The sequence below is a fragment of the Mya arenaria genome, chromosome 10 (genome assembly GCF_026914265.1).
Source record: "Mya arenaria isolate MELC-2E11 chromosome 10, ASM2691426v1".
Lineage (NCBI taxonomy): Eukaryota > Metazoa > Mollusca > Bivalvia > Myida > Myidae > Mya > Mya arenaria.
The window spans coordinates 59,816,316-59,827,332 of record NC_069131.1 but is presented as its reverse complement, the minus strand read 5'-3'; the positions used below and the strand labels follow the sequence as shown (position 1 = coordinate 59,827,332).

The 11,017-nt window shown below is 32.4% G+C and overlaps 1 pseudogene; it reads left to right on the top strand.

Moving 5' to 3' along the window:
- The first annotated feature begins 462 nt into the window (after nt 1-462).
- LOC128206242 (acetylcholine receptor subunit gamma-like) lies at nt 463-10,167 on the top strand (annotated as a pseudogene).
- The last annotated feature ends 850 nt before the right edge of the window (nt 10,168-11,017 follow it).

The window sequence follows — 11,017 nt, the reverse complement described above, 5'->3', positions numbered from 1 at the left end:
AACATTGAATTATGCATCGATTGGTAAAATATTGTTCAAATGTGTATAACTATCTAAAACTTGATGTTTGATTCAGCAAGTTTAATTGACGTTTATTGTAGTTTTTCATAAGATAAAGCTAACAGTACATATTAATCACTATTAATCACTGCTTACCTTGGAGTGTTGTACTTTAATTAAGATAAATGATAAACCACGAGTTCGAAGGGCTATGAATTTTATTTTTGTAACGATTCACTTGCAAACAAAAGGTAAACTTTGGCTTGACAATTACTGCGAACATTTTATGAATGATCATAACCTGAGAAACAACTCTAATACCAGTTGGCAAATATTACAGGGATTGCATGATTATCAGATATGTTTATAATAGGCCTGTAGAAAGTAAATTACTTGGCATTTTGTGGTGTAAATAATTTTGCATGTAATAGTTTGATTTACGCGCCTGTTGCCAGGTCTCTGTGGTGGAGCGATCCAGATTTGATAGCTTGAAACTATTCTAGGAACACTCTTTGAGCAGGATTTACTATTTGTGTTTCAGATTGTGGTAACGAAAAGTGTAAATTTCTCTGGAGATAATGGAAACACAATATTATGTTTTTCTTTTGACATTACCAATGCTTGTGATTGGGTAAGTGAAGACATTTAAAAGTTATAGATTAAGATAAGTAAATTAACATCTTTGCAGTAACAAGAATAAAAATATCCGATGTAAAATTATGTAATACAATTGGCATGATTTGTGGCCATATAATAGTTGTTGTTATCATGTCAAAGGGTTTAATGTGTGGATAAATAATATACAGATTTGTTACCAAAGACAATAATTTAGACAAGCTTACTTACCTTGAACGATCGCCATATGTGTCATTTTAGTCGCAGTTTTACTGAAATAAAAAACAAAATAAAAATTACAAGCTGCACTAACTTTGTCTTTTTTTCGGTCACTTTTTTAAATTTAGTTATCGGCAAGAAATTCAATTTACAATGATTTCAAAATGTATATATATAGGATTACCAGGCATTTAGATTTAGCATTATTTCAAATGGTCCACTGACATGAGAAGCCTATTTGTATATCGAATATCTTGACTTGGCTTAAGGTTTTATTACCCTTGGTTAACATGCACTTCATGTAGCAGAAATCACAAAATGGATTATGTTAAAATCGAAGATAATTGGTTCAATTTATTTTTCAGCACGATTTTCTTTTTTAATATATCAAGAAATGGTTTACGAGTGTGCAATATGCTCAATTTAGAATAATGCAAAAATTCAACCCTTTAACTACCTTAGTGTTTGATATTTATTTTTTTTCTACTGACCATTACTTTGTCTAAATCAACCGATTTAACTGATTAGATTTAATAACGGCTGCTTAAAACAAACTGCCATCTTAATGGACAAATTATATATTTTTAACAATAAGGTTGCTTACATTTTGCAAGATTTGAAAATTGAATAGCCTTCAGCTTTATTGTTCCTGATACCAATTTAACCATACACAATGAAAAGAAAATACCCGGGAAAGTAATTATATGAAAAACTACAGAAGCAAGCTCAGTAGCAAAGACAAAAGATGTTGTGATCTTGTTTAATTATCTAACAGAAAGACTAAAAAAGATACTAACAAAAAACGTTTTAATAAAATCCGGAGAAAAACTATTTTCAGGTAAATGACGGTATCAATGACTGGTCATATGTATTAGCAACATTCTAATCACGAACTTATGCTTAAGTCATGTACATGAACAGACTGCAATTTTAATAACAAACACATTTTCTTGCTAGCAGTGGCGTTAACAGGGCACCTTATAATCTTTCATCCCTGCATGGTATTGTAATCATGCGCCGGGATTGATAATAACCAACTGGTGTTGTACCTCACCTGTGAAATATGTCGTTCACATGGAAGCAAGTTTGAAGAATTGATTATAGAAAATATTAACACCAATGCATAGTGGAGGGATGGTCTGTACGACACATGCATATGCAAACACGAGTGTCGATCAAATGTTTCTTAATATCTGTTTTACTGAATAAACTTAAATATTTCATCGAAATCCGATTTATTATTGCTTTGGTATTTTTTGTCGTTTTGTTATTGCTGGTAATGAAATATCTACGGCATCTCACACCAATTCGGAACTGACTACCCAGTGTCAAATGCCTTTTTTTCCTTGTTTAACACTTGACAGTCAAACAAAGCAGGGTTGTACCATCTCAGTCCATTGACCAATTTCTTTCTTATTAACATGTTTTGAAACAGAATTGTTTATGATTATGAAACAAACTTACTGAACATGCTGGATGTACTTGATCTATTTTTTATTTACAATTTAATATTGTTTGTGCTCCTACACCGGATGTGTTCGATACATTATGGTAACTTTCATTTCTATAAAAAATTCTTATAAGGAACGCTCAGTTTTTATCATAAAAGTGTTACTTTCATCTCAAATATTGTGTTGGGCTCGTGAAACACCAGACAGACACTAGTGTTATTTCGAGTGCAAATGGGGAAATTGGATATAAAATATGCAGCAAAATGATTGCGTGGGATCTAGCCTCTTTATTTTAAATTACGATTGATAACAAATAAATTTGCATAATGTGTTTCCATTAGACCTAGTTTAACGATAACCTAGTTTCTCAAACGCCGCAGCATTCATTCATTTTTAAAGCGTTGTTGTTTATTTGAAATTAACCAAGTTTACATCGTATCATGCGCATGATTATATACAATGGTTAGGTCTGGTTATATTACGTAGGAGGGTTGGCTCTGAGAGCAGGGCTTTTAACCAGCATCACTAGTTTTGTGAAAAACACATGAACGTTGTAGTTTGATTCCAAAAACTTTGACAAAACGTTAAAATTATATGATGAACTTCGGTTGAAATTATGACGATGCAAACTACAGGGAAAATCCGAGAACAATCCAAGAAGTCAATCAGTTCAGACACTATTTAAATGCTCAAAGCTAAGCCTAACTGACACTACCGAAATATTATTTTCAAAACTGTTGGGTACAACGCATTGAAAGGGTCAACGAAATAAGTTTCCTTTTATTGATATGATCAGATATTTTATCACAATACTGTTCACTTTGTTTGGTGGAGAGTCGGCCTATAAACCTGTTTTCTCAACAGCATAAGACAACCTTCTCACCTAAGATCATGCTAGACTGATAATGATGTTTTAGACTTGTTTCAACAAAGGTTTTTGAACTAGAAAAGCTTAAACCAAACTAATACTGTCTACTACAAGTGTGTTGTCAAGCTCATAGAACAATTCATCTTGAAGCCATACATTTTCGGTGACAAAGATGTGCTGCTTGATTCAGTTACTGTACCAATTATATCTATAGTATGAACAATAAATAAGACATTATACTTGATCACCTGGCATAGCTTGTAACGGTTGTAAAATAGTCATTACACATTTAATCATATTACACCTGTGTGGTATAATTTGACATTGACGTCATTTCGCCCTACTAATTTGGCGTGAATTTTCTTACCGAAAACAATAATAAAATTTCATTTTCAGGTGACATGTGCCATATGATAACTAATTGTCTTGCAGCTGTTTCCATTTAAAACAAGATTGTTTGAGCCTCGGTCCAATTCTTAATCCCGCCAAAATCTCTTTTAAAATCGTTACCTAACTCGTTTAAAATTTGTTTGTATTGAATAGAAACAAAAGGTAATATTTGGTACATATATCTTTATTTATATTTAAATTGTACGTTACAAAGTTTAGTAGCATTTCTTATATTATAGCCACAAGCTTGCCTATATTGAAATGGGTGTCAGGTTGATTCCCTTGGTCGTGGGGATAAAAAAAGATCCAACTAGAATTGATAGCGAGCTTACGTAATTTCCATTTTCATTATTAACCACCGAACCTTTAATGAACAGTGATATACATTCCTATAACATTATACTTTAAAAGGCGTAAAATGACAAGCATGCAGTACTTGTATTTGCACCAAAATTATGCTAATTTACGGGCGTTGACTTGAACGGAGCATTTGAACCTAATTTTCTACTTATATTCTACCGTATGCAGTAATGATTGCCGCACAAATGATTTGGGAACGTTAAAAAATATTGGCTATTTTCTAGCATATAAAAGCTAGACAAAAATTGTTGGTAATTACCTTCCTGACAACGCGTTGCAGTTGTTGTGAAAGCTGAGCCAACAAGCTATCAAAATGTTATTGTTTCCTTGATTGAAGCTTACTATATTTAGAATAAGTGAAAAGTGATTTAGGAATGCAACAATATGAGAATCTATTTCTAGCATGTTATAGCGAGACAGAAAGTTCCCGACAGCCTGTTGCAGTTGTTATGAAAGCTGGGGCAATAGGCTATCGAAATATTATTGTTCTCGTGAAGGTTTCTTAATTTAGAATGACCTTAGTAAAATTGTGTCAAAAACGAGTATGTTTGCCCTGTTGCAACTCACCTGTCATTTGTAATTATACAGTAGTGTTACGTAATTTGTGGTACGAAAATGATATGTTCAGTTTATTTGCTTAAAATACTCTCATATAGATTGCAAATTGCACACTTTTGGAGATATGCTTTCCTAGGCTGAACGCACCTAGTACCAATCGTTAATTCAGTAGATTTACATCCTCAAGCATTGAATGGTACACTCACACTTGTCCTTTCGCTGCCAGATCGTTGTCGTTCTTCTACGCAGTTAAGCATAGTTTTTCTCTCACTCAAATCATTAACCTCGAACCTCGACCTTTGTCAACATTTATATAACTTTGCAGATATGTTTTGTTTCTGGGCCTTCCCTTGTAGTTTTGTATTGTAAAGATATTCATTTAAAGTTTCTTGACAAGTCCTTAAGTGTAGACATCAATTTGGTGTTGTATTTTATGTATTTTGCAATGTATTTTCGTTTCATAATATTTAGCTCGAAAAATAGTTTTTCACCCGTTTAGTTGGGTTCAAAGTATACACACATAAATACGTCATTTAATTTAGACTAATGACATGTTTCACTTTTAATGCCGTGATTGTTTATTAAAAAGAAAAAAAACTTCACACAAATAAGTGGTTTTGATTGGATCCACTGAGAACAGAAATAGTATACTATCAAAGAGTGTAGTCATAGAAACGTGTTAAAAACCTTTACATCGCCTATATGAAGTTCCTTTTGAGTCAATTCATGACAATACAGATTTTATGTTACCAGATGAAGTGTCAGAAGAATATTTTGTCAGCGTTTGTTTATAAGCCTGTGGCCGATATATCTTACCTTTCTGGTAAATGGTTTCAGAATATAAAAAAATATCTAGGGAGGAGCAAGGAAAAGATTCCTTAAACGATGAACTGGAAGTTATAAAGCTCAATAGTTTGGCTATAGTGAGTAATGAAAAAAAACTTTACGCTGTAATAGGAATGTACAACAAATAATTCAGGACAAACAGAACTACTGTAGCTGTTAGATGAATAAAAATGAAAAACAAAAAACCATACACTTTCAAACAAAAAAATGACTTTACGACTCTTATAAAGCCAGACAGATATGCTTACAAGTTGTAGAGCTTGTAACTTGTATCAATATGACGATCTGTTGGAAGACTTTCTTTCCCAATAAATGTAACTTTTACAGTTATCTTCCTGATGTATGTGTTTTGACGTATTTACACCTTGATTATTGCTAAAGCTCTCAGCAAGGTAATCGTGTTCATGCAATTTCCAGTCTCTTCAAAGATAAGACTCCAATACAATTCCGAGGTACCCAATCTATTTAAAACAAAATTTCTCGCTACTTAAGCGGTAGGGATCATAAATTCGATCAAACTGTCGTTGCAGATGACGCTAAAGTAGACAATGCAAGCAAGCATTGGCATACAAGGGAAGTGAGGTTATGGTTGGTTGTGGGAGAGAAGACTTTGTAACATTTGTTTTGAACCAATAAATGTTCTTGCATTATGAGCAAGAATAATTTGTGGATTCTCGTGAAATCTGTCACTGTTCAGGATGAAATGCACATTTATATGTATATAAACATTTCTGCACTTGTAATTATATTGCTCCGCACAAAAACTCATACGTTTATTTGTATACAAATGCAATAACCTATACTTTTATCTGCCAGCTTCGTTGGAAGCCAGCTGGGTAACGTAAATCCACATAATCATTTGTATTAGCACTCGACAGTAATATGTCTGATCTTAATGTTTTGTCGTATTTACACCTGGTTCATTTCTTATGTTCAGTAGGGTATATGCAATTATTAGACTCGTAAAAGATAATATCCAATCATATGCTGAAGATAGTAGTTACATTATTAAAAATGTGCTTAATTGCAAACATATTTAGATATGAGTATATGATAAGATATGATATTCAAGAAATCGGTTGACGTGGGGAAATCAACAGATGTTTTCAACCGTATGCTGAAAACCAGATGTATGTGGTAGATTTAGAACTGTATATGTGCGTCGCCTTAAACACTTCATAACCTATGTTGAACCCATGCCCAATTTAACATATATTGTATATGAACTATGCTGGCTCATCAATGCGAAAAAAATAAACTACAATTCTTAATTAACTGTTGTTGTTTTTTCAGGGCTAAAGTTAAAACTACTCCAAACCCCAACACATATGTAGAAGAGGCAATACAGATATTCAATACCATCTTTCACAAGTACGATCTGAACGTTCCCCCTCGGAAGAACTTTCCTGACCCCCTGTGGCTTGGGGTCAATGTGCACGTCAGCCACGTGACTAGTCTTAACCTAATTGAGCAATCCCTCGAATCGACCATTGACCTTGAGCTAGTAAGTCAGTTTTATTGTTATGTATGATCTTCTAATGTCAAGATGAATCAAATTGTTAAAATTAAAGATGGAAATCAGATATGTGTCCAGTAGAAAGAATTCAATCAGATATAATCCAACTTTGATATCATATTACCGTATATGTGATCTTGTCTGCAAATACGATCCTTTTGAGACATTTATGTTTACAACAAACTCAAATTTTATCCAAAAAAGGGTTTACAAAAAGGATAACAACAGAAACTCAATTAGTCAATTTAAATTCAAGAACCTTTTCGAAAATATGTAAACAAAAATATTGCTTATGATTCACGAAATCTCGCACGAAATAAAACGTGACTTTTCTTCCGCTTGACTCATTTTGGCTGATGACGTCATATATCACCGTAGCTCAAATTTATGCGAACGAAAGTCAGACCAATCATTTGATAATATGTTTACTACGCAAATGTTTGCATTATGTTTCTCCTTTACGCGTACATGTACATAAATACATGTTAATTTGAATTTACGTGTATGCACAAAATAGCTTTTTAATATCCATTATGTATTTTTTTTATCATAAAGGGGTTCGCTCATTGTTTTTTTAAAATGGTTTGTAAAATGTACATTTTATATAACTTCATAAAGTTGAGCAAATCATTAAGAGAGTTAACACTAAGATACTGACAGTTTAAACTTTCCAGCAAATGAGGATATTTTCTCAAATATCGTCTTTGATTACAACAATTTTCAAAGGGTTAATAACGGCTTTCATCGATTTCGTTGTTGCGTGATAGGTTGATTTACAATATAACGTGATGTAATTAATGTATTATTGTTAGGTCAAAATATATATCTCTTTTGTATGAGTGGTACCCCACTGCACTCATTATATTGTTTTATACTTTATTTGTTGGGGTTTTTTTGCAATTTCGATATCATAATGTTAAATAATGATAAAATAATTGTTTTCATATGCTTGACCGAGGACCCTAATTGTTGATCCGAAAGCACGAGTTCCTTTAAGCGATCTTTTAAAAGTATGTATTGTAGACTATTATTTATCTTCACGGTTAGGGCCTTGAAAAGTGTGCATCTAAACGGGGTCATCGTGATTAGTTTAGTTATTTGGGTTGTTGACTGTAGTTTCCATTGTTTTATTATCTTTGTTTTTGCCTCGCAGACATGGGATGATAACAGGCTAGGCTGGTACCCACAAAATGTGTATGAAATTGCCGTGAATAAAGACACCATTTGGGTTCCCGACATATCTATTGACAATGCGTGAGTGCTAATTTACATTCGTTTCGTTTAAGGAAACTACATGGTTGTAAACGTTTAATTGTTTGATATGCTTAAACTCAGTATAAACATGTTCACTTTGCCTCTTTCTATCCAAGGAACATACTCAAGGGTGATTGAACCTTTTTCAAATTTGGTTATAAGTAACTGTTATAGGTCTTTATAATCGACTTAAATATATCAAAACATACAAAAAAGTATGTAAACTAAGAATAAAAACAATAAATAATATATTAAGTAAAAATGTCGATTGACGTTTCTGAAAAATGTTCTTCTTAAACTTTGAGTTGATGTTATTTGATGTGAACAATAATACTTAACGTATCCCTTTTAGAATTGACGTGCCTGCTTTAATAGACGACCCTCGTGTTGTCATCAAACATGAAGGAAGAATGTATTGGCATCGTCGCTTCAAAATAAAAACATCTTGTGTCACAAATGCAACCGCGTTGACAGATGATTGCGAGATTGTGATTGGCTCAAATCTGCTGAATGATCGCGTTGTTGATTTTAAGATGAATGACTCATCATGTGACCCGAGTCAGGCTGTAACGTCACACGAGTTAAGAATTGATGACGTCACTGTGGAAAAACGCGGGAGAGGAGATGGTTGAAGGATAATGTTACCTTTCCAGAGTATGTATGCACTCTAAGGTTGACACGGACTGGATGCTGCTCAAATGGAGGGGATTCCGGGAAACCAGTTACTTTCTTGGATCAAATAATGACAATACTAATGGTGGAGCTAGAGATCAAATAACGAAATTCGTTCTTGCATTGTTCACTTTACTAAGCATGAAATTGCGTATAATGTTGGTTTAGGAGTGTATGATGTTAGTACTATAGTGATCTAGTTATATTTTGTCTTTGTAGACAATCTAAGGCATCCAATGCAATACTAAATTTTAATTAAAGAATAACAAGTATATGATTTTTGCTAGCGCAATTTTAAACATCATATTGTAATATATAATAATATTGTTTGTTCACTTTTTGATGTATTGCAATAGTTTTCTACTTATTTTCTTAAAAGATGAGAAAATGATGAAATTCTGTCAATATCTGAGATATGTGTCAAGTGAAAACAGGTTTTTTACTACAAAATGTATTAAACCTAGGGTTTGTTGTTAATGTCAGGTGAATTATTAAATACGGTTATGACAAACATGAATTTTTAATCGTTTTAATTTCATTATCAACCTATTAAATTGTTTAATAAATTGTGCAGCAGAATAAGTGTTAAACCTTTTTCGAAAAAGGTATACAATTAAGGAAAGCTATTATTTCTGGTACCGCACAAAATATATTAGAGTAAAGCACTTCGTACATCGTACAAATTATAAATGTATGGCATTAATTAAACTATAAAATGCAATTATCCATGCTCATGAGAAACATATTCATCGATACTTACTTTTTGTACTTATTAAATGATATGTACTCAGTAGAAAGTGCCTTATTAACGTTTCTGCTCAATTTATACTAGTACTATTTTACATTCAAAATATGTGTACATGTTGTCAATGTGTGTCAAATACATGTGGCTATAGTAACATACTGTTAAAGACTTTGAATAACTTGAGAACTCTTTGTAGCTATTGTAGTTCTTGAATGTGTGTGTGCAATAACCGATGCAGATAGTGCATCAGCTTTTTGTAGTGTCATGTCGTTATATACTTGGTTTTGGACAATTGTTGATGTAAATGTGTTTAGAATGAATGGAACTAATAACAGTGTCCATGTTTCATGACTTTTAATGCCTAAAACACTTTCACTTAAATTGGAAATATTTGACAAATATAGATAGATTTTTTAAGCAAAACCTTCAGATTTTAGTCTTGTTATACGCATACGATATATAAGATTGACAAAACGTTGCATTAATTTCATTTTTTTAACATTTTCAAAGACAAATTAGTTGTCAGCTGTATTATGAAGTTGTAAAAAAACCATAGTAGCTGTATCGAAAAGATATTTGATAAGAGGTGATTTCGTATGTATGTGTGAATGCGTTACATTTTATTTATGTTAAATGAGTGATATCATTATATCCAAAGAATTTCTTAAACCAGTGTTGTGTCATTTGTTGTACCCTAATGAAAGTGTTTCGTCAACTCCAATTTTGTATTTACTCATCTGGATATCAAGATGCGTCGCAAGCGTAATATTTCTGTTTTAGAAAGTGTAACCACGCGATAAACAAGAGTTTTCAGCTACGCATTCTGCAACCAAATAGAAGCATGACATAATTCATGCATAACAAAGTATTTCTTTGAATAATTGATGCAATAATAGTTTAGATCAATATCGTTTGAACACATCTTTACGTCACTTAAGTGCTTTGATTTTCATAAAGATAACACTAAAATAGAGGTAATTCCACGATGTTTACATGATATGGGTGTTTTCATAATGTGCGATCAATTTGATTTTTACTATCCAAACATACAATCTTGAAAAGGCATGGTTGTTATGATAACACGTTTGGGTAATGGATCGCGAAGAAAATCAAAGATTTTGCGAAGATATTGTCTTCTACACCATGTAAATGTTTTCTGTTTAGATCTACTCTTGTTTAATGTCGAATTTATCGCTTGATCTACTTATTGCAAAATGGTACAGATGGAGTCTTTTAAATAAATATATGAAGAAAATAAAAACACTTGGTGATAACACTGATGAAATATAGCCATCAAAACCAACAGGGTTTAACGGGAAATAGACATTTCCAGCACATTCAGTTAACAAAATCAGTTTACAAACCAGTTTACGCCCAAGCAGACAAATGTATTAAACGGGCTACATTATACTCATTTTTATAAGATTGCACTTAAAGCAATTTAATTTATTAATATTCATTACTGGGTAAATATTTACCAATCAATAAATATTTTGACTTACTTTAACCAAACCCAGAATTTA